This window comes from Balaenoptera musculus, chromosome 4 (genome assembly GCF_009873245.2).
Source record: "Balaenoptera musculus isolate JJ_BM4_2016_0621 chromosome 4, mBalMus1.pri.v3, whole genome shotgun sequence".
Lineage (NCBI taxonomy): Eukaryota > Metazoa > Chordata > Mammalia > Artiodactyla > Balaenopteridae > Balaenoptera > Balaenoptera musculus.
Window position 1 is genome coordinate 56,831,046 of NC_045788.1, and position 24,660 is coordinate 56,855,705.

Consider the following 24,660-nt stretch of genomic DNA (forward strand, 5'->3'; position numbering starts at 1 on the left):
CCTTCGTGGTCTGACTTCTCTGTGCCATCACTAGAAAGTTGCTTTCTTTATGGCTAATATCCTCCTAATGCTCAAATCTATTCTAGCACATCTTATTTATAATAGAAAATCTTAATTACTTGTTTCACACTATTTTGTTTTTAATTCACTAATTAACTCTACTAGTGGTTCTCAATCCTTGCTACATCTGGATCATCCATGGAGATTTTTTAAATTTCCACATTTATTTTGTAATTAGTAATGTGTAACCACGGTTCACCACTTTACAGTGAAGAGCCTTCCTCCTGTCTCTGTCACAGAGTCACCCAGGACCTCGCCCCAGAGGTAGACAATATTACCAGTTTCCTATGTATCCACGAGCTACAGACTGCCCTCCAGGAAACTCAGATTTAATAGGTCAGTATTTTGGAAAACAAAGGTAAGTTTTTTTTTTTTTTTTTTTTTGGCTGCATTGGGTCTTCGTTGCTGCGCGTGGGCTTTCTCTAGTTGCGGTGAGCAGGGGCTACTCTTTGTTGCGGTACGTGGGCTCCTCATTACTATGGCTTCTCTTGTTGTGAAGCACGGGCTCTAGGCACGCAGACTTCAGTAGTTGTGGCTCGCGGGCTGTAGAGCGCAGGCTCAGTAGTTGTGGTGCACGGGCTTAGTTGCTCAGCGGCATGTGGGATCTTCCTGGACCAGGGCTCGAACCTGTGTCCCCTGCATTGGCAGGCAGATTCTTAACCACTGCACCACCGGGGAAGCCCAGGTAAGTCTTATGCACTGGTAAGGCTGAAGATCCCTAAACTCTTTCTAAAGCTTCTGACCATTTTTGAGTCACCAGGATGACAAAGTACGTTTCCTGCCATTTGGAAAATTAAACTTGACCATATCTCTCCTCAGTTGAGAACCCTTCAATGGTTCCCCACGCTAAAACGAGTGAATGAGTGATCTGTGAAAAAACGGTCCTGTGGTCAAACCCATTTAGGAAATGCCCTATGACTATGTCCAACATCAGGAAATGCAAAAAGCACCCAGCATACTGCCCCAATTAGCTTTGTTTAAACGTAATAATGATTGTGAAGCCCTTAGCCCAATGTCTGGCTAATAGCATGGGCTAAAAGAATGTTAATTCTTGTTCTTATTAACCTCTTAGCTTATATCCTATAACACGAACTCCTTTCTGGGATGTTCCTACTTGTATAGATGTAAGAAATCATTGGTAGCCATTTGCCTAATTCCTGTCTTCCTCATTGGCCTACAAGCCCCACGAGCACGGGACCGCATATATTGTTCCCCTCTGTCCCCCTCGCCTGTCACAGGATGGTGCACAGCACTCGAGAAAAACAGGAACCAACTGAACAGTATTAATACTGTCCTTTAAATCCGTTTTCCCCAAATTTGGTTAACCAGGAAACCCTTTTACCATGCAAGAGCAATTATCATCACACAGAACAAGTATTCCTTCAAATACGTTTTGAAAAACACTGGTCTACAGGGTAAAATTCAAGTGCCTTACAGGGTCCAGAGACGGCTCTGGTTTGGTCTCATGCCACTCCCAGTCCACGCTTTCCTGTTTTTTGTTCTTGCTATTCCCTCCCTGCTCTCTATCCTTTATCTGACCTGCTTGTACTCATCCCCCAAGACTTTACCCTACCGTGGCCCTCACCAAATGAGACTGAAAGCATCTGCCCTCTTGTCTTGCATCACCCTTTAGACTATCTGCTCCTCAAAGACAAGGACGCATCATACTCATCCTTGTCCTCAAACCCTAGCACAATGCCTGCAATGCAACACGCAACTTAAAAATGGTTGGTGAATAAACAACTAATTTTCTTTCACAATGAAAATTTCATCTCAGGGGTGACATTACATAAAATTACCAAATGAATTATGTCTTTAGGTCTTAAATCTGTGATAACACAGTGAGCCAAGTACAGAGTAAACCCATCAATGAATCAAAAGTGAAAAGAACGAGCCTGAGCTAACCCTCATGTTGTGCGTCATTAATCTACACGTGGGCAGGATGAGGTAGGCGCCTCCCCTGCACAGACGCTTTTATGATTAATGAGGCTGAGACTCTCAAGAGCTAGTGACTACAACTCAGGTTAGATGAAAATAGAGCTGTTCAAGAGCTGAGAACATCACAGCCATGACTCTGGAGTTACCTCCAGTGGGTCAGGACACGATTCTGAATTTCTATTCTAGGCTTATGAATAGGAGCATGTGATTGGAGAATGGCTCAGATGGACTTAATTTGACACAATGATGATGACTTGAGCTCTTCTGCACATGACTGGCCAAAGTTTCAAAGGTTTTTCAGTGACATTGTTTTTGGATAAATGGCTGTTAATTACTTGATTTTATTATTGCATGACTAACCCTGACTTATCTCTTGCATATCAGATTCATACATCCAGTTTATTAACCCACTCACCAACTTATATATTCCCACACAAATAACTGTGGAATTGAATTGTAACTCTATATGAGACACCAGGTCCAAAGACAAACCCCACAGAATTCCTGCTGGCGAAAAGGTCACAGTCTAACTGGGGAGGAATACAGTTAAGCAAACAAGTATACAATGCTGTGCGACAGGTGGATAATTAAAGGTTGGAAAGAGGTGCTCCCAGAGCAAGGAAGAAGAGGTGCCTAGTGCTGCTTTGGGAGTCAGGGCAAGGGAAGGTTTGTGAGAGGGCAATTCCAAGCTGAATCTAGGAGTCTGCCTGACAGACCAGGTGGACAGTTCCCGGCAGAGAGCATTAGACAGCTCCAAGAGGACAGTCCTCCAATTCGGCCTGCACAAAATCCATCGCATCTTCTCCCACTGGTATAGACCAGACATGATATAAGCTCAGCAGTCAAGAATCATTCAGTAACATTCCATAAGTAGTTCCTTGAGCACCTCCTGTATCACAGGGCCTGTTCCAGGTCTTCCAATATAACAGTGAGCATAAGAGGGGAGATCCCTGCCTTCCAGGAACTTTGATTCTAATGAGGAAACAGATAAGAAGCAAAGACCCAAATAAAAGAATTCCAAATATATAGTGTGATGAGGAACAAGAAATGGCGTGAGGATCTAGAAAGAGATGGGAAGAGGGCAGGCAACATTGAATAGGAACATGACGTTTAAGCTCAATCTGAATGGCAAGGAAAAGCCGACCAGACTAGGGAGCAGAGCACTGCCGACAGTGGGGCAGCCAGGGCAAAAGCTCCAAGGTGGGAAGAGTCTGATCAGCAAAGGGAACAGGAATAGACCTAATACCTCTGGCAGGGACCCCAACATGGGGAAGCAGCATCTAAGACTCTTGGAAGAGGTAAGCCCAGTGGCCCCCGGCCAGGTAGATAGTCCAGCAGAGCAGTGCTCTGGGACATCCACACTGTGGCCAATATTCAGGAGTCAGGATGACAGATCATCCCTGAGGGATATTTGTCCATGTGAGGTATGGCCGTAACCAACATGCCCGGAAATCAGACAGAAGGGGATTGCAAGAGTTGAGTAGGACACCAAGGCTCAGCCACTGGACAGGTCCTCAAGCAGCGCTGGAGTGCTAAGACTAAGGAGGGGAAACTGAGGTAGCTTATTGTGTGCTGAAACTCAGGCCACCCAATTACCAGGATTCACTCTCAGGGTCCCTTTGGCAGCAAAGGAGCCTGAGTCCTGGAGAACTCTGAGAGAAGACATACAGGCCAGACCACTAGACCACCGTAAAAGCCAAATCTAGCCAGACCACTGGATCCCAGGCCTAGAAGAAGGAGCCCCACCAGATAGGGGAGGGCATAGGGAAAAGGGAGGTGGTCATCTCTTGGGTGTCATCAGGAATGGCTCGAGAACTGAAGTGGGGAGGGGGGCTGCGCCTGAGAAGCTGGGGATCATCTCAGCCTGTGAGCTCTATCTGAATTAATGGCATCTCAGCCTGTGAGCTCTATCCGAATTAATGGCATCTCAGCCTGTGAGCTTTATCTGAATTAATGGCATCTCAGCCTGTGAGCTCTATCCGAATTAATGGCAGCAGCATCACCCCACCCGCCACCCAAGCTGCAGGCTGAGTCACCTCCTCTCCTTCACCTCCACCTCCACCTCCACCTACCATCAGTGAGTCACCAGAGTCTACTGCTAACAGCTCCTCTGAACTGTCTGTTGAATCTGTGCCCTGCTCCTATTCACACTGGAATGGCTTTCCGTGAGCCATCTTTCTCTCTCACAGGGCAGGGTGGAAAATGCAAGGGCTGTAGGGTCAGCCTGGGTTTGAGCACTGGCTCCTCTGGTTGCTAGTTGTGTAGTGTGGGGTTAGTTAACTTCTCTGTACCTTAGTTTCCTCACCTGTAGAATGGGAATAGTTACAAACTCCATGAGGTTGTTATTAGGATTGGGGGAAGAACTCTGTAAAATCAAAAACACTCTCTAAATATAGGGATTTGTAACCAGGGTAAACTTATGTTTCCTTAGGTTTCAATATAGTGTCACATAAAAAACAAATCCAACCTCCAAAGGTTTAGACAGTAAGTGCAAGCTGTTATTGAAGTCTCTTCATAGTTTTTGTTTCAGCTAACCAACCTCTGCTCTCCCTGTGCCAGTGCCCCAATTTCCTTGGGGCACCCCCTCCCCCCTTCACTCTCAGTTCTTGTCCTATGTCTCTGTCTCTAGAGTTGACACAGGTGACTCAGGCCTGGCCAATCAGAGCACCACGTCCCCTTGGTCAGGTGTGTGATTCAGGGTTGGCCATGTGACTGAATTACAGCCAATTAGACATAAAGGAACTTTTTCTGGGGTTAGGACCTGCCATTTCCACCACAGGGATGAGCACTTGGACAGACTCTCCAGTTCACGTGTACCTACCCCCGGTCACAAGGACTAGTTCAAAGATGAACTCATGGCCCAAGCACAGCAAATGAGCACTTCCTCTGAGGGCAATGTCAGGACGATGGAAGAGAAACGTTCTATTTTCACTCAGGGTTGCTAAGCGGGAGAGTATGGGCCTAGGGCTACTGTCACCCATCTTGCCTACCACATGAAGGGAACCTGCCTATAGAACAGACAAGGACAGACAAAAAGGTAGAGAGAGGGAAGTGGCCTGGTTGATAATGTTTGAACCCCTAGATCTAGCTGTGCCTGAAGCTAATCCACTGCTGGCTGCATTTTCCTGTTATATGAGTCAATAAATTCACTTTTTTGCTCAAGGTAGATGGAGCTGAGTTTCTGTCATCTTTCTCTGAAAAAAAGAGTCAATTTCTAAGCCATTCAGTAAATGGAAAAAGTTTCACCAGAATATTAAAGTAAGTATTCCTATTCTCTGCTCTCCTTGATAGAAAACCTGACCCAGTCACGTGGAAACGTGGAAAGATGATGAAGAGAGCAGTACACATCAACTCACCCACTTTAAATGCCTAAGGATCTATGAAGGAGCAAATAGGCTAGAAAATCAAATTTTCTCTTTGTGCCAATTATTAATCATAAATTAAAGCCAATAACTATCTACCAATATTGGCAAAGTTAAATTACCAGCCATCCGTCATTTTGGCAGCAAGGAAACCAACCTCCCTTTTAAAAGGACGTGTTATACCATGATTATTTCCAGAGCACACAATTATGTTCCTGCCTTTGCAGCCACATGGAGCAAAAACGATCAGCAACTCCATGGATCACCCCATCTGGTTCATCCAAGCTGAAATATCTAGGCCACATTTCCCTGCCAAGTTAAAAAGAAAAAAGAAGAAAGCTGAAGAGGAAACCCCATGTCACAATCCTGGACTGGATCCTAAGCACCAAATGCAAAGATTTGTTTCCCCTTTTCCAAATTGTGTTTTATAGCACGGCCTGTCAGTTCTTACAAACCCTTATATTAATTAGCTCGATTTATTTCCATTTGCTCCTCACAAAGAGAATTATAGAAGCTTGATTTCACAAACCTGGTATGTGCCCTGCTTTGCTTCCATTGTCGGGGAAGTAAGTGAAATGGGTAGAGTGAGGGGTCACATGTAAGACAACAGCACAAACTGCCTGGGAAATTTGAGAGAAAACCATATCCTCATGTCCTAACACTTGGTACTGGGTTTCTTTCCATTTTCCGCATGAAATATTTTCTGTCCTCTGGGAAGCTGAGGATTTGTGAAGCTTCTTGTCTCAACATGAATTCTGTTATCACAGGAAGCATTTTTAAAATATATTAATGGATTTTCCTGTTTTGCATCTCCATGTGTGTGATCTTCTCTCTAGGCAGGCAGAGACATACAACTCTCTGGGGTACCTGGGCAGAGAGAAGGGGATAGGATTTTCCCAGCAGGAATGTCAAGAGAAGAAGACTCCATATTTAGTTCCTGACACCCAAATATGTGACTTTGGGGTCTGCAGCAGCACAACAGATTTTGAAAAGCAGGCTTGGTCAGGAAAAAAGGGTTTCCTACATGTCTTTATGTTCCTTTTTAACAATCAAGAAGTAGATCAGGGACTTCCCTGGTGGTGCAGTGGTTAAGAATCTGCCGGCCAATGCAGGGGACACGGGTTCGAGCCCTGGTCCAGGAAGATCCCACATGCCGCAGAGCAACTAGGCCCGTGAGCCACAACTACTGAGCCTGCTCTCTAGAGCCCATGAGTCACAACTACTGAACCCGCATGCCACAACTACTGAAGCCCATGTGCCTAGACCCTGTGCTCTGCAACAAGAGAAGCCACCACAATGAGAAGCCTGTGCACTGCAACAAAGAGTAGCCCCTGCTCGCCGCAACTAGAGAAAGCCCGTGTGCAGCAACAAAGACCCAATGCAGCCAAAAATAAATAAATAAATGTATTTTTAAAAAAAGAAGAAGCAAATTAGGTGAACTCAGGTCTGGGCAGCTCCGTTTCTTCAAAACCATAAAAAGGATATGTTTTCTTCTCCCCTAGGACGTGAGGCTGGCAGTGCGCAATGAAAGGACCTGGGGGGAAGTAACTGTCCCGGCCACCCCAGGCCTGACACACAGTGAGTGCCCTGTGACTGTTTATCCACCTGAACTGGAGAGGCTTTTTCATCCTGGTACCGTTAGCATTCTGGGCTAAATTTCTCCTCACTGAAGTATGAATTCAAGCAATCAGAAGAATCCAAGACAGATAATCCACCCACAATCTCCCCGCCCCGCCAACCAGCTCCACACTCCAAATTAGGAAAATGGATCAAATTCATCCCCACTTTGTTTACATATTGTTTATCTGTTTCTGGTTGATTTTGCTGCAGCTGTGACCCAAACTCAATGCTATTATATGCTGAAAATATAAACTCAGTTTCTTTTCCAGAGCCATATCTGTGACATTGAAAATGAGGCCAGAAGGTCACTGAGTTGTTCCTCAGCATTGAAAGTGGGTGGAGCATGGACCAAATGGGCCCTGCAGGCCCAGTCACCCCAGCAGTCAAGACCCCAGTGGCACCAAGCAGCCTGAACACACCCAGCTCCTCCACAGTGAGCTCACCTCTCTAGAAGTTCTGCTGGATGCACAAGAAACATCAATAACATCAATCCTTTAAAGCTGAAGCACTTTCCTAGATGGAGGGGGCAGGAATCTCATAATAATAAGATAATTGTCTAGATGAAAAGATCCACATATTAGGAAAATGGATCAACTCAACTTAAAATAAATTGTAAGACCCGTGTCATTAATTCAAAAAATATTTGTTGAGTACCTACCATGTACCAGATGCCAGGAAAAAAATGTACAGGGCCAATTCGCTAACTACCCACTCCACCCCATCCCCAGGCAGAGCCCCTGCGTTACGGAGGGGCTGCTCAGGCTAGATGTGGCACACCTCTAGGCAGTGCCATTCATACCAGCTACTGTGTGAATGGGGTCCCTGGGAGTTTACCACTCTGCCAGAGGCATTCATATTCCCATCAGTGACAAGAGCTATAAAGGAATAACTATGTGTGACAGGTGCAGGAATAAAGGTAGGGGTGAGGGGCCATGGGAACCTGGCCAAGTAATGAGGTGGCTCTATCCACCTAACTTTGGTAGGACTACATTTCACTTAAATGGTTGAAAATGTAGCGTCCTTATTGGGATATGATGCAAATATAAACTACATCATATTTCAAAGACAATATGAAAGAGTGTAAAATATCTCATGAATAGTTTTCTGTATTGGTTACATGCTGGAATGATAATATTTTTAATATATTAGGTTAAATAAAATATCTTACTTTAAAAATTTCACCTGTCTCTTTTTTACTTTTTATAATGTGACTACTAGAAAAATTTGAATTACATATAAAGCTCACTTTTGGATAGTGCTTGGCTAGATGATCTCAATTACATCTTCCAACAATAAAGCCTATTGTTCTAGGTAGCTATTGTGAAATTTCAGCTCTGAGGGGCTTTGAGCACGAATTTTAAAGTAGAGAGTGTGAATTATAAGGCCACTTGATAGCTGTGTGATTTTGGACAAGTTATTTAACCTCATTGGGCCTCAGTTTCCTCATCTGAGGAACAGAGATAAACACATCTACCTCACAGAGTTGATGAAAGGGTTAAATGAAATAGTCTATGCAAAGTGCCAGGCAAAGTGCCTGTGACCATGTTGAAATAAATTCTCTTCGATCTTCTTGTCTCTTTGATTGTAACTTTTAATACCCATGAGGACCAAAAGAGGAAACCGGGACATGAGGGTTTTAGCACAAGCACCAGTCTTATTAAGACCCAAAGTGAGCAGAGGGCTAGGCGGTCATGGGAAACATGTAGCTTTGTTACCATGAATCAGCCATGTTCAGGTCTGATTCTTGATGTGATCCACTGGCCCACTTTCTAGCCAGACATGCTTATGTCTCATTTTTCTCTTCCCCTTCTGCCCTCACAGTCTTTCTAATTAGATATATTCCAGGCTTTTGAAGCTTCCTGCTCTCAGGAAGTAGGTATGTTGGAAGACATAATTCAGACTGTTTGGGAAAGAAGACATGTCCCCCTCCCTTCCTGGGTATCACTGTGGACCATGGACGTTTCTAGGACGCAGGTGAGAAAAAACACTTCGTAGCAGGTGTCAATGTTGTCTTACTTGGTATGGGCTCCTCATATCCACCCCATCACCCTAACTCCCAAGAAAGGTCCCCAGACAGGACGATGAAACATAAAAAGGGCAAGGTCTATAGAAAATTTGCTTTAGGAATTGGGGCAATCCCAAGTGTCAAGGATAACAAATGTATGGCATACAATAGTTTTATTTGATCAATATTTATTCATCACAAGTTTTAGTTTGATTATTGATTATTCATAGTGATGAGGAGAATAAGCTCTGGGGTCAGAAAAAACCTGGATTTGAATGTTAGTCCTGATACCACTGTGTATTATTGGAAATTTTTCTAACTTCTCTGAGTCAATTTCCTGGTTTCCTCTTTTGGTCCTCATGGGTATTAAAAATTACAATCAAAGAGACAAGAAGATTTGAGAGAATTTATTTCAACATAGTCACAGGCACTTTGCCTGGCACCTTGCATAGACTATATCATTTAACCCTTTCATCAACTCTGTGAGGTAGATGTGTTTCTCTCTGTTCATCAGATGAGGAAACTGAGGCCCAATGAGGTTAAATAACTTGTCCAAAATCACACAGCTATCAAGTGGCCTTATAATTCACAGTCTCTTTTTTTTTTAAACATCTTTATTGAAGTATAATTGCTTTACAATGGTGTGTTAGTTTCTGCTTTATAACAAAGTGAATCAGTTATACATATACATATGTTCCCATATCTCTTCCCTCTTGCATCTCCCTCCCTCCCACCCTCCCCATCCCACCCCTCTAGGTGGTCACAAAGCACTGAGCTGATCTCCCTGTGCTATGCGGCTGCTTCCCACTAGCTATCTATTTTACATTTGGTAGTGTATATATGTCCATGACACTCTCTTACCCTGTCACATCTCACCCCTCCTCCTCCCCATATCCTCAAGTCCATTCTCTAGTAGGTCTGTGTCTTTATTCCCGTCTTGCCACTAGGTTCTTCATGGCCTTTTTTTTTTTTCCCTTAGATTCCATATATATGTGTTAGCATACTGTATTTGTTTTTCTCTTTCTGACTTACTTCACTCTGTATGACAGACTCTAACTCCATCCACCTCATTACAAATACCTCCATTTCATTTCTTTTTATGGCTGAGTAATATTCCATTGTATCTATGTGCAACATCTTCTTTATCCATTCATCCAATGATGGACACTTAGGTTGCTTCCATGTCCTGGTTATTGTAAATAGAGCTGCAATGAACACTTTGGTACATGACTCTTTTTGAACTATGGTTTTCTCAGGGTATATGCCCAGTAGTGGGATTGCTGGGTCGTATGGTAGTTCTATTTGTAGTTTTTTAAGGAAACTCCATACTGTTCTCCATAGTGGCTGTATCAAGTTACCTTCCCACCAACAGTGCAAGAGTGTTCCCTTTCCTCCACACCCTCTCCAGCATTTATTGTTTCTAGATTTTTTGATGATGGCCATTCTGACCGGTGTGAGATGAGATCTCATTGTAGTTTTGATTTGCATTTCTCTAATGATTAATGATGTTGAGCATTCTTTCATGTGTCTGTTGGCAATCTGTATATCTTCTTTGGAGAAATGTCTATTTAGGTCTTCTGCCCATTTTGGATTGGGTTGTTCGTTTTTTTGTTATTGAGCTGCATGAGCTGCTTGTAAATCTTGGAGATTAATCCTTTGTCAGTTGCTTCATTTGCAAATATTTTCTCCCATTCTGATGGTTGTCTTTTGGTCTTGTTTATGGTTTCCTTTGCTGTGCAAAAGCTTTTAAGTTTCATTAGGTCCCATTTGTTTATTTGTGTTCTTATTTCCATTTCTCTAGAAGCTGGGTCAAAAAGAATCTTGCTGTGATGTATGTCATAGAGTGTTCTGCCTATGTTTTCCTCTAAGAGTTTGATGGTGTCTGGCCTTACACTTAGGTCTTTAATCCATTTTGAGTTTATTTTTGTGCATGGTGTCAGGGAGTGTTCTAATTTCACACTTTTACATGTATCTGTCCAATTTTCCCAGCACCACTTATTAAAGAGGCTGTCTTTTCTCCACTGTATATGCTTGCCTCCTTTATCAAAGATAAGGTGACCATATGTGCGTGGGTTTATCTCTGGGCTTTCTATCCTGTTCCATTGATCTATATTTCTGTTTTTGTGCCAGTACCAAACTGTCTTGATTACTGTAGCTTTGTAGTATAGTCTGAAGTCAGGGAGCCTGATTCCCCCAGCTCCATTTTTCGTTCTCAAGATTGCTTTGGCTATTCGGGGTCTTTTGTGTTTCCATACAAATTGTGAAACTTTTTGTTCTAGTTCTGTGAAAAATGCCAGTGGTAGTTTGATAGGGATTGCATTGAATCTGTAGATTGCTTTGGGTAGTAGAGTCATTTTCACAATGTTGATTCTTCCAATCCAAGAACATGGTATATATCTCCATCTATTTGTATCATCTTTAATTTCTTTCATCGGTGTCTTATAATTTTCTGCATACAGGTCTTTTGTCTCCTTAGGTAGGTTTATTCCTAGATATTTTATTCTTTTTGTTACAATGGTAAACGGGAGTGTTTTCTTAATTTCACTTTCAGATTTTTCGTCATTAGTGTATAGAAATGCAAGAGATTTCTGTGCATTAATTTTGTATCCTGCTACTTTACCAAATTCATTGATTAGCTCTAGTAGTTTTCTGGTAGCATCTTTAGGATTCTCTATGTATAGTATCATGTCATCTGCAAACAGTGACAGCTTTACTTCTTCTTTTCCGATTTGGATTCCTTTTATTTCCTTTTCTTCTCTAATTGTTGTGGCTAACACTTCCAAAACTATGTTGAATAATAGTGGTGAGAGTGGGCAACCTTGTCTTGTTCCTGATCTTAGTGGAAATGGTTTCAGTTTTTCACCATTGAGGACAATGTTGGCTGTGGGTTTGTCATATATGGCCTTTATTATGTTGAGGAAAGTTCCCTCTATGCCTACTTTCTGCAGGGCTTTTATCATAAATGGGTGTTGAATTTTGTCGAAAGCTTTCTCTGCATCTATTGAGATGATCATATGGTTTTTCTCCTTCAATTTGTTAATATGGTGTATCACGTTGATTGATTTGTGTATACTGAAGAATCCTTGCATTCCTGGGATAAACCCCACTTGATCATGGTGTATGATCCTTTTAATGTGCTGTTGCATTCTGTTTGCTAGTATTTTGTTGAGGATTTTTGCATCTATGTTCATCAGTGATATTGGCCTGTAGTTTTCTTTCTTTGTGACATCTTTGTCTGGTTTTGGTATCAGGGTGATGGTGGCCTTGTAGAATGAGTTTGGGAGTGTTCCTCCCTCTGCTATATTTTGGAAGAGTTTGAGAAGGATAGGTGTTAGCTCTTCTCTGAATGTTTGATAGAATTCACCTGTGAAGCCATCTGGTCCTGGTCTTTTGTTTGTTGGAAGGTTTTGAATCACAGTTTCAATTTCAGTGCTTGTGATTGGTCTGTTCATATTTTCTATTTCTTCCTGGTTCAGTCTCGGCAGGTTGTGCATTTCTAAGAATCTGTCCATTTCTTCCAGGTTGTCCATTTTATTGGCATAGAGTTGCTTGTAGTAATCTCTCATGATCGTTTGTATTTCTGCAGTGTCAGTGGTTACTTCTCCTTCTTCATCTCTAATTCTATTGATTTGAGTCTTCTCCCTTTTTCTCTTGATGAGTCTGGCTAATGGTTTATCAATTTTGTTTATCTTCTCAAAGAACCAGCTTTTAGTTTCATTGATTTTTGCTATTGTTTCCTTCATTTCTTTTTCATTTATTTCTGATCTGATCTTTATGATTTCTTTCCTTCTGCTAGCTTTGGGGTTTTTTTGTTCTTGTTTCTCTAATTGCTTCAGGTGCAAGGTTAGATTGTTTATTCGAGATGTTTCCTGTTTCTTGAGGTAGGCTTGTATTGCTATAAACTTCCCTCTTAGAACTGCTTTTGCTGCGTCCCATAGGTTTTGGGTCGTCGTGTCTCCATTGTCATTTGTTTCTAGGTATTTTTTGATTTCCCCTTTGATTTCTTCAGAGATCACTTCGTTATTAAGTAGTGTATTGTGTAGCCTCCATGTGTTTGTATTTTTTACAGATCTTTTCCTGTAATTGATATCTAGTCTCATAGCGTTGTGGTCGGAAAAGATACTTGATACGATTTCAATTTTCTTAAATTTACCAAGGCTTGATTTGTGACCCAAGATATGATCTATCCTGGAGAATGTTCCATGAGCACTTGAGAAAAATGTGTATTCTGTTGTTTTTGGGTGGAATGTCCTATAAATATCAATTAAGTCCATCTTGTATAATGTATCATTTAAAGCTTGTGTTTCCTTATTTATTTTCATTTTGGATGATCTGTCCATTGGTGAAAGTGGGGTGTTAAAGTCCCCTACTATGATTGTGTTGCTGTCGATTTCCCCTTTTATGGCTGTTAGTATTTGCCTTATGTATTGAGGTGCTCCTATGTTGGGTGCATAAATATTTACAATTGTTATACCTTCCTCTTGGATCGATCCCTTGATCATTATATAGTGTCCTTCTTTGTCTCTTGTAATAGTCTTTATTTTAAAGTCTATTTTGTCTGATATGAGAATTGCTACTCCAGCTTTCTTTTGATTTCCATTTGCATGGAATATCTTTTTCCATCCCCTCACTTTCAGTCTGTATGTGTCTCTAGGTCTGAAGTGGGTCTCTTGTAGACAGCATATATATGGGTCTTGTTTTTGTATCCATTCAGCCAGTCTGTGTCTTTTGGTGGGAGCATTTAATCCATTTATATTCAAGGTAATTATCGATATGTATGTTCCTATTCCCATTTTCTTAAATGTTTTGGGTTTGTTATTGTAGGTGTTTTCCTTCTCTTGTTTTTCTTGCCTAGAGAAGTTCCTTTAGCATTTGTTGTAAAGCTGGTTTGGTGGTGCTGAACTCTCTCAGCTTTTGCTTGTCTGTAAAGGTTTTAATTTCTCCATCACATTTGAATGAGATCCTTGCTGGGTAGAGTAATCTTGGTTGTAGGTTTTTCTCCTTCATCACTTTAAGTATATCCTGCCACTCCCTTCTGGCTTGCAGGGTTTCTGCTGAAAGATCAGCTGTTAACCTTATGGGGATTCCCTTGTGTGTTATTTTTTGTTTTTCCCTTGCTGCTTTTAATATGTTTTCTTTATATTTAATTTTTGACAGTTTGATTAATATGTGTCTTGGCGTGTTTCTCCTTGGATTTATCCTGTATGGGCCTCTCTGTGCTTCCAGGACTTGATTAACTATTTTCTTTCCCATATTAGGGAAGTTTTCAACTATAATCTCTTCAAATATTTTCTCAGTCCCTTTCTTTTTCTCTTCTTTTTCTGGGACCCCTATAATTCGAATGTTGGTACGTTTAATGTTGTCCCAGAGGTCTCTGAGACTGTCCTCAGTTCTTTTCATTCTTTTTTCTTTATCCTGCTCTGCAGTAGTTATTTCCACCATTTTATCTTCCAGGTCCCTTATCCGTTCTTCTGCCTCAGTTATTCTGCTATTGATCCCATCTAGAGTATTTTAAATTTCATTTATTGTGTTTTTCATCATTGCTTGGTTCCTCTTTAGTTCTTCTACGTCCTTGTTAAATGTTTCTTGCATTTTGTCTATTCTATTTCCAAGATTTTGCATCATCCTTACTATCATTATTCTGAATTATTTTTCAGGTAGACTACCTATTTCCTCTTCATTTATTAGGTCTGGTGTGTTTTGACCCTGCTCCTTCATCTGCTGTGTGTTTTTCTGTCGTCTCATTTTGCTTATCTTACTGTGTTTGGGGTCTCCTTTTCACAGGCTGCAGGTTCGTAGTTCCCGTTGTTTTTGGTATCTGTCCCCAGTGGCTAAGGTTGGTTCAGTGGGTTGTGTAGGCTTCCTGGTGGAGGGAACTAGTGCCTGAGTTCTGGTGGATGAGGCTGGATCTTGTCTTTCTGGTGGGCACGTCCATGTCTGGTGGTGTATTTTGGGGTGCCTGTGGCCTTATTATGATTTTAGGCAGCCTCTCTGCTAATGGATGGGGCTGTGTTCCTGTCTTGCTAGTTGTTTGGCATAGGGTGTCCAGCGCTGTAGCTTGCTGGTCGTTGAGTGAAGCTGGGTCTTGATGTTGAGATGGAGATCTCTGAGAGATTTTTGCCATTTGGTATTACGTGGAGCTGGGAGGTCTCTTGTGGACCAGTGTCCTGAAGTTGGCTCTCCCACCTCAGAGGCACGGCCCTGATGCCTGGCTGGAGCACCAAGAGCCTTTCATCCACACGGCTCAGAGTAAAAGGGAGAAAAAATAGAAAGAAAGAAAGAAAGAGGATATAATATAGTGACGTAAAATAAAGCTATTATAAAGCAAAGCTATACAGACAAAATCTCACCCAGAAGCATATACATATACACTCACAAAAAAAGGAAAAGGGGAAAAATTAATATATCCTGCTCCCAAAGTCCACCTCCTGAATTTGGGACGATTCATTGTCTATTCAGGTATTCAACAGATGCAGGCACATCAAGTTGTTTGTGGAGTTTTAATCCGCTGCTTCTGAGGCTGCTGGGTGAGATTTCCCTTTCTCTTCTTTGTTCGCACAGCTCCCGGGGTTCAGCTTTGGATTTGGACCCGCTTCTGCGTGTAGGTCGCCTGAGGGTGTCTGTTCCCCGCCCAGACAGAACGGGGTTAAAGGAGCAGCTGCTTCAGGGGCTCTGGCTCACTCAGGCCGGGGGGAGGGAGGGGTACAGAGGAGGCGGGGCGAGCCTGCAGCGGCAGAGGCCGGCGTGACGTTGCACCAGCCTGAGGCGCGCCGTGCATTCTCCCGGGAAAGTTGTCCCCGGGTCATGGGACCCTGGCAGTGTTGGGCTGCACCGGCTCCCGGGAGGGGCGGTCACACTCTCTACTTTAAAATTCGTGCTCAAAGCCCCTCAGAGCTGAAATTTCACAATAGCTACCTAGAACAATAGGCTTTATTGTTGGAAGATGTAATTGAGATCATCTAGCCAAGCACTATCCAAAAGTGAGCTTTATATGTAATTCAAATTTTTCTAGTAGTCACATTATAAAAAGTAAAAAAGAGACAGGTGAAATTTTTAAAGTAAGATATTTTATTTAACCTAATATATTCAAAACATTATCATTTCAGCATGTAACCAATACAGAAAACTATTCATGAGATATTTTACACTCTTTTTCATATTGCCTTTGATATATGGTGTAGTTTACATTTACAACATATCCCAATAAGGACGCTACATTTTCAACCATTTAAGTGAAATGCAGTCCTACCAAAGTTATAACGTTGTGTTTAAGAGAAAAATATTTTACACTGCTCCCGTTTTTAAATTTAAATTCAAATTCATTTAAATTAAATTAAAATGTCGGCTCCTCATCAATTGCATTAGCCACATTTCAAGTGCTCAATAGCCCCATGTGGCTGTCAGCTACTGTTTTTGGACAGTATAGATCTAGCCCAATCCCCCTGGACTTACAAAGAAACTGAAGCTCAGAAAGGGTAAGTGACTTGTTCAGGGTTATTGCCAGTTAGTAGTTGAGCAAGAATGAACCCAAGCTTCTCAGCACTGACCTTTCTACCACACCAAGGTAGTGAGGCATTGTTGAACTGATGGGCTGCTGTAGCTGATTTGCTGGCATTTTGGGGGGTCATCCCTCAAACTAACACATGTCCATCCCAGCTCTCTCCCTTCTTGGACAAGTTCACCATGGTGACTCCTGCTTCCTCACCATGATTCACTCTGTAAATATCAGCCACTGAGTGCCCCAAAGCCAGGTCCCACACAGCCCTATTTGTAAAGAAAGCTAGAAGTATGAATAAAGATTTAAAACAAAAATGAAAAACAATATGACAGTGACTCAAAGTTAGTCATCTTTACACTATTTCTTTTCAGGGGCAATTTAATAGTTACATGCCAAGAATCTTTAAGCATACCTCATTCTTCAACAGGAAGAATATGGTAAATTTCCCTTGTTAACATTATTTTATGGGTAGAAAAATGAGATACTAAGAAGTTGGGCAATTTACCTAAGAGTATATAAGGATTCTGAAGCAGACTTCAGGTTGGGACACTTTCTATTCCTGTTCTGGGTCTGTCTCTCTAAGTCATAACACTTCTCTTAAACTACTTGCATTTTCCAAACAAGGGATGAGGTCTGAATTTAAAAGAGAAAAGATTGATGTGTAATAGCCCAATAACTGAGATTTTATCATCCAAACAAAAATCCAGGTAAAACTAATATATTTAATCCAAGATACCATGCATGTTAACAATAAGGTAATACACAAATAATACCAAGGGCAACAGACACAGCACTGTCTATAGAGACTAATTTTTCATGCTGATTTGTGAGGAGTCCTTAGCAATATGACACTCATCAGGAGCAACGCTGTGGAGGTTTAAGTAGTCCCAAAATTGATTTATGCTTTACCTCAGGTCTTAGATCTCATTTTTATGGGCAAAGGTAGAACCATATATTGCTCTTAACTGACTGTAGCCATGGAATCCTAAGCCTTGAATTATGCATGTAATGGCCCAGAGAGAATCATCATTCCCCAGAAAGTAGATATGCTGATAGAAACCTGGAGTTTTCTGATCCTGCTGAATCAGGGAACCCATATAGTGAACCCTGGAGAAAATAAGGGAATAAATAATAGGGGGGAAGGAGGTATACCATAAAGATGTCCTGGAAAAAAATAAAACCAGAAAAGGAATGCAACTTTTTTCTCTTCCAGGTTTTGGTTTTAAGATGGTGTTGTTCCTCTGCTGACATGTGACAAATAAAAATCTGCCTATTGGAAGCACCCACATAGTGTATTCATTTGGCTCTCCTTCTGCTACAGGTTAGGCCTTCCAATATCCAAAGACAGCAATCTTGCCAGCTCCCCAAAGACTTCTCCGTCTCCAAGTTAGTCATTCTTAATGCCCTCAACTCTTCTTCACAGGATTTATTCATGCAACATGACCAAGTCCTATCCCAGGTGACATGCACTGAGAACACCAAGACAAATATGCTGCTGCCCCACCCATACACTTCCTGATTCAGAGCTTATTTCCAACAAGCAAAAATGCTGCAAAGAATGTGTTGATTTGCAATGAATTAAATTCTAATTCCAGGTAAACTGTGTTGAAACAATATTTACCCTTTGCATACTTATTTGAGAACCTTCTGTGTACAGAGCCGATATTAGGCATTTCTAAGTCAGAAGATCCTTAAGAAATAAAAGAGGAGAATAACAGTTTTTGCCCTCAAAAACTAAGACCTTACCTTTAAGTTTATTGGTTGTGTTTTATGACTATTCTCATGCTCGTTAGTTATTTATATGCATTATCTTCCTAAGGGCAGAAATTTTGCATCTTTTTCCCTATAAAGTCATAAATATAGTCAAACTAAAGTAGTGAGTGTGTTCACATAATAATAAGCATCATCTTTGTTTCCTTCTGTTATTAGGCTATCAGCTTTCAAAATCCATCACCTATTCATCCATTTATTCAATGAATATTTGAGGGCCTGCCTTGTAACAGGCACTGATCTAGCCTCTGGAGAAAACAATGGTGAATACAAGAGACCCAAATCTCTGCCCCTGTGGAGCTTAGCAAAAGCTACAATTACATTTTTTATTTAAGAAATGATGCCTTGCAAAATTACAACCAGCCCAAGTATTATTTTAATAAAATTCTCAATAAGTTAATCCTCTGGGTAGAAAAAATGTTCAAATGTAGAAATTATCAGTCATTATATTGCAGGGACAGTGCATCAGCTCTATTAAAATTACGTTTAGAGGGCAGACAGCAGAAGCAAGAAGAACTACAATCCTGCAGCCTGTGGAACAAAAACCACATTCACAGAACGGTAGGAAAGATGAAAAGGCAGAGGGCTATGTACCAGATGAAGAAACAAGATAAAACCCCAGAAAAACAACTAAATGAAGTGGAGATAGAAAACCTTCCAGAAAAAGAATTCAGAATAATGATAGTGAAGATGATCCAGGACCTCGGAATAAGAATGGAGGCAAAGATTGAGAAGATGCAAGAAATGTTTAACAAAGATCTAGAAGAATTAAAGAACAAACAAACAGAGATGACCAATACAATAACTGAAATGAAAACTACACTAGAAGGAATCAATAGCAGAATAACTGAGGCAGAAGAACGGATAAGTGACCTGGAAGACAGAATGGTGGAATTCACTGCTGTGGAACAGACTAAAGAAAAAAGAATGAAAAGAAATGAAGACAGCCTAAGAGACCTCTGGGACAACATTAAACGCAACAACATTCGCATTATAGGGGTCCCAGAAGGAGAAGAGAGAGAGAAAGGACCAGAGAAAATATTTGAAGAGATTATAGTCGAAAACTTCCCTAACATGGGAAAGGAAATAGCCACCCAAGTCCAGGAAGCGCAGAGAGTCCCATACAGGATAAACCCAAGGAGAAACACGCCGAGACACATAGTAATCAAAGTGGCAAAAATTAAAGACAAAGAAAAATTATTGACAGCAGCGAGGGAAAAACCACAAATAACATACAAGGGAACTCCCATAAGGTTAACAGCTGATTTCTCAGCAGAAACTCTGCAAGCCAGAAGGGAGTGGCATGATATACTTAAAGTGATGAAAGGGAAGAACCTACAACCAAGATTACTCTACCCGGCAAGGATCTCATTTAGATTTGATGGAGAAATCAAAAGCTTTACAGACAAGCAAAAGCTAAGAGAATTCAGCACCACCAAACCAGCTCTACAACAAATGCTAAAGGAACTTCTCTAAGTGGGAAACACAAGAGAAGAAAAGGACCTACAAAAACAAACCCAAAACAATTAAGAAAATGGTCATAGGAACATCCATATCGATAATTACCTTAAACGTGAATGGATTAAATGCCCCAACCAAAAGACATAGACTGGCTGAATGGATACAAAAACAAGACCCATATATATGCTGTCTACAAGAGACCCACTTTAGACCTAGGGACACATACAGACTGAAAGTGAGGGGATGGAAAAAGATATTCCATGCAAATGGAAATCAAAAGAAAGCTGGAGTAGCTATACTCATATCAGATAAAATGGACTTTAAAATAAAGAATGTTACAAGAGACAAGGAAGGACACTACATAATGATCAAGGGATCAATCCAAGAAGAAGATATAACAATTATAAATATATATGCACCCAACACAGGAGCGCCTCAATACATAAGGCAACTGCTAACAGCTATAAAAGAGGAAATTGACAGTAACACAATCATAGTGGGGGACTTTAACACCTCACTTACGCCAATGGACAAATCATCCAAAATGAAAATAAATAAGGAAACAGAAGCTTTAAATGACACAATAGACCAGATAGATTTAATTGATATATATAGGACATTCCATCCAAAAACAGCAGATTACACGTTCTTCTCAAGTGCGCACGGAACATTCTCCAGGATAGATCACAATTTGGGTCACAAATCAAGCCTCAGTAAATTTAAAAAAATTGAAATCATATCAAGCATCTTTTCTGACCACAACGCTATGAGATTAGAAATGAATTACAGGGAAAAAAACGTAAAAAAGACAAACACATGGAGGCTAAACAATACGTTACTAAATAACCAAGAGATCACTGAAGAAATCAAAGAGGAAATAAAAAAATACCTAGAGACAAATGACAATAAAAACACGACGACCCAAAGCCTATGGGATGCAGCGAAAGCAGTTCTAAGAGGGAAGTTTATAGCTATGCAAGCCTACCTAAAGAAACAAGAAAAATCTCAAGTAAACAATCTAACCTTACACCTAAAGAAACTAGAGAAAGAAGAACAAACAAAACCCAAAGTTAGCAGAAGGAAAGAAATCATAAAGATCAGAGCAGAAATAAATGAAATAGAAACAAAGAAAACAATAGCAAAGATCAATAAAACTAAAAGCTGGTTCTTTGAGAAGATAAACAAAATTGATAAGCCATTAGCCAGACTCATCAAGAAAAAGAGGGAGAGGACTCAAATCAATAAAATCAGAAATGAAAAAGGAGAAGTTACAACAGACACCGCAGAAATACAAAGCATCCTAAGAGACTACTACAAGCAACTTTATGCCAATAAAATGGACAACTTGGAAGAAATGGACAAATTTTTAGAAAGGTATAACCTTCCAAGACTGAACCAGGAAGAAACAGAAAATATGAACAGACCAATCACAAGTAATGAAATTGAAACTGTGATTAAAAATCGTCCAACAAACAAAAGTCCAGGACCAGATGGCTTCACAGGTGAATTCTATCAAACATTTAGAGAAGAGCTAACACCTATCCTTCTCAAACTCTTCCAAAAAATTGCAGAGGAAGGAACACTCCCAAACTCGTTCTATGAGGCCACCATCACCCTGATACCAAAACCAGACAAAGACACTACAAAAAAAGAAAATTACAGACCAATATCACTGATGAATATAGATGCAAAAATCCTCAACAAAATACTAGCAAACAGAATCCAACAACACATTAAAAGGATCATACACCACGATCAAGTGGGATTTATCCCAGGGATGCAAGGATTCTTCAATATACGCAAATCAATCAATGTGATACACCATATTAACAAATTGAAGAATAAAAACCATATGATCATCTCAATAGATGCAGAAAAAGCTTTTGACAAAATTCAACACCCATTTATGATAAAAACTCTCCAGAAAGTGGGCATAGAGGGAACCTACCTCAACATAATAAAGGCCATATATGACAAACCCACAGCAAACATCATTCTCAATGGTGAAAAACTGAAAGCATTTCCTCTAAGATCAGGAATGAGACAAGGATGTCCACTCTCACCACTATTATTCAACATAGTTCTGGAAGTCCTAGCCACGGCAATCAGAGAAGAAAAAGAAATAAAAGGAATACAAATTGGAAAAGAAGAAGTAAAACCGTCACTGTTTGCGGAAGACATGATGCTATACATAGAGAATCCTAAAACTGCCACCAGAAAACTGCTAGAGCTAATTAATGAATATGGTAACGTTGCAGGATACAAAATGAATGCACAGAAATCTCTTGCATTCCTATACACTAATGATGAAAAATCTGAAAGAGAAATTATGGAAACACTCCCATTTACCATTGCAACAAAAAGAATAAAATACCTAGGAATAAACCAAAAAAAAAAAACAAAAACAAAAAAACTGGTAAATGAAAACAACATTTAAAATTGTGTTGTCATTAGAGTATACACAAAGTAATTGAAGCTGTAGGTATAGAAGTGGTTGCCTTGAGAAGACATGTATAATAAGGAAAGGAAGAAAGGAAGGAAGGAAAGAAGGAAGGAAGGAGGGGAAGAAGGAAAGCAAGAAGGAAGGAAGAGAAGGAAGGGAAGGAAAGAAGAGGTCTTCAAAAATAGGGAGATTTAAGTGGCATTTAAGTAAACCTGCCAAAGGGAGCAGTGGCAATCAAGGGACCTGAGTATTAATTAGGAATGACTGATCACGTGAGTCCCATGAGGGTAGGGATCACATCTGCTTCTCATTTCTGGAGCAGAGCACCTAGCACAGTACCTGGCCAGTAGATGCTCCATTCGCAATTGTCCAGTGTTGTCCATGGGGCAGGAAAGCTACAAATACCATTGGCTGCGGCAACTGGGTGACTGGGGATGTGTGCAAGCTGGATGGCAGGCAGTGAGTAAAGAAATGAATAGGGAACAGAAGTGCCCTTGACCGGTGGGGAGGGCCGCGCTGTGCACCCCTCTGCTCTCGCTGCAGGGAGATGGCTTAGCGACTTCTCCTGGGGAGGTTCCTGGCCTCCATAATCTGCAGGAAGCCCTCTCAGAGTCAGTGGGCGCCCCTTGCCTCCAGGGCCCTGCAGACCCCACAGCGCAGTCCTAATAACCTGACAGTAACACCCAGCCAAGCCCAGTCAATATACACCACCAGAGTCTGTACAATGACCTTTAACATCCAGGATGGACCAGACTTTCAAGACTGAGTTGTCAACAGTGAGACACCAGTGGTTGTGGATTTCCATGCACAGTGATGTGGTCCCTGCAAGATCCTGGGGCCAAGGTTAGAGAAGGTGGTGGCCAAGCAGCATGGAAAGGTGGTGATGGCCAAGGCGGATATTGATGACCACACAGACCTCGCCATAGAGTATGAGGTATCAGCTGTGCCCACCGTGCTGGCCATCAAGAATGGGGATGTGGTGGACAAGTTTGTGGGCATCAAGGATGAGGACCAGCTGGAGGCCTTCCTGAAGAAGCTGATTGTCTGACAAGCAGGGAAGCGTCCTGACTGCCCCTGCCCACCTGGGCCCCGTGGTCCCGGGGGACCCAGATAGAACTCATAGCCCTTCTGTGCCGGCCCTTCCTACCTCCTCCCTCTGCCTGGCCCCTGTGGGTCCGTGCTTTGGAGACCAGGCCTCCAAACACAGGAGCCTCAAGTGCTCCCAACCTGGCTGACCGCCAGGGTGGCCGCCCAAGGAGCGGTGCCGCCACCGAGCTGGGACAGCCGTCTCCTCACCCACTCTCTGCTCCTTCTAGGGCTTGTTGCCGTGCTCCCAGGATGCTGGGCCAGAGTCCCGGGGCCAGCCTGCAGTAACAGCTTGGTCTCCCTGCTCCCTTCTGATCTGAACCCCGGTGCCTGGCTCATCTGCCTCCTGCATTTTTCTTTCCTGCTGCTGTTTTGTAAAAAAAAACAAAAAAAAAAAACCAGAAGAAGCAAAAAAGAAACCCAGGGCTTCCCTGGTGGCGCAGTGGTTGAGAATCTGCCTGCTAATGCAGGGGACACGGGTTTGAGCCCTGGTCTGGGAAGATCCCACATGCCGCGGAGCAACTGGGCCCGTGAGCCACAATTACTGAGCCTGCGCGTCTGGAGCCTGTGCTCCGCAACAAGAGAGGCCGCGATAGTGAGAGGCCCGCGCACCGCGATGAAGAGTGGCCCCCGCTTGCCACAACTAGAGAAAGCCCTCGCACAGAAACGAAGACCCAACACAGCCATAAATAAATTAATTAATTAATTACCAAAAAAAACAACCCATAGAATACAGTACCAACAGCGGACCCTAATACAATCCACGGTCGTTGGTGATAACGATGTGTCAATGTAGGTCCATTTATTGTAACAAATGTACCACTCTGGTGTGGGATGTTGATGATGGGGAAGGCTGTGCATGTGTGAGGGCAGGGGGAGTATATGAGAAGTCGCTGTACTTTCTACTCATTTTGCTAATGTTTTGTTATTTGTAATTTCTTCTTCTAAAAAAAAGAGGATATTAAAAAAAAAAAAGAAATGAGTTATCAAGCCATGAAAAGACACGAAGGAACCTTAAGTGCATATTGCTAAATAAAAGAAGCCAATCTGAAAAGGCTGCATACTGAATGACTCCAACTATATGACATTCTGGGAAAGAAAGTAAAAAGATGTGATAGTCAGGGGTCAAGGGTCAAGGCGGGGTGAGGAAGTGATGATTAGGTGAAACACAGGAGATATTTAAGGCAGTGAAACTATTCTGTAGGATACCGTATTGATGGATACATGACATTATTTGTCAAAACCTACGGAACTGTAGAACACAAAGAGCGAATCCTAATGCAAACTATGGACTTTAGTTAGTAATGCTATATGAATATTGGTTCATCAATTGTAATAAATTGTAACTGCACTAAGGCAAGAGAACTAAGAGAGAACTAAGAACCGCACTAAGGAGAAACTGTGAGTGGGAAAGGAG

At 41.6% G+C, this 24,660-nt stretch overlaps 1 pseudogene; it reads left to right on the top strand.

Annotated features, from left to right (window-relative positions):
• The first annotated feature begins 22,112 nt into the window (after positions 1 to 22,112).
• LOC118894600 lies at positions 22,113 to 23,287 on the top strand (annotated as a pseudogene).
• The last annotated feature ends 1,373 nt before the right edge of the window (positions 23,288 to 24,660 follow it).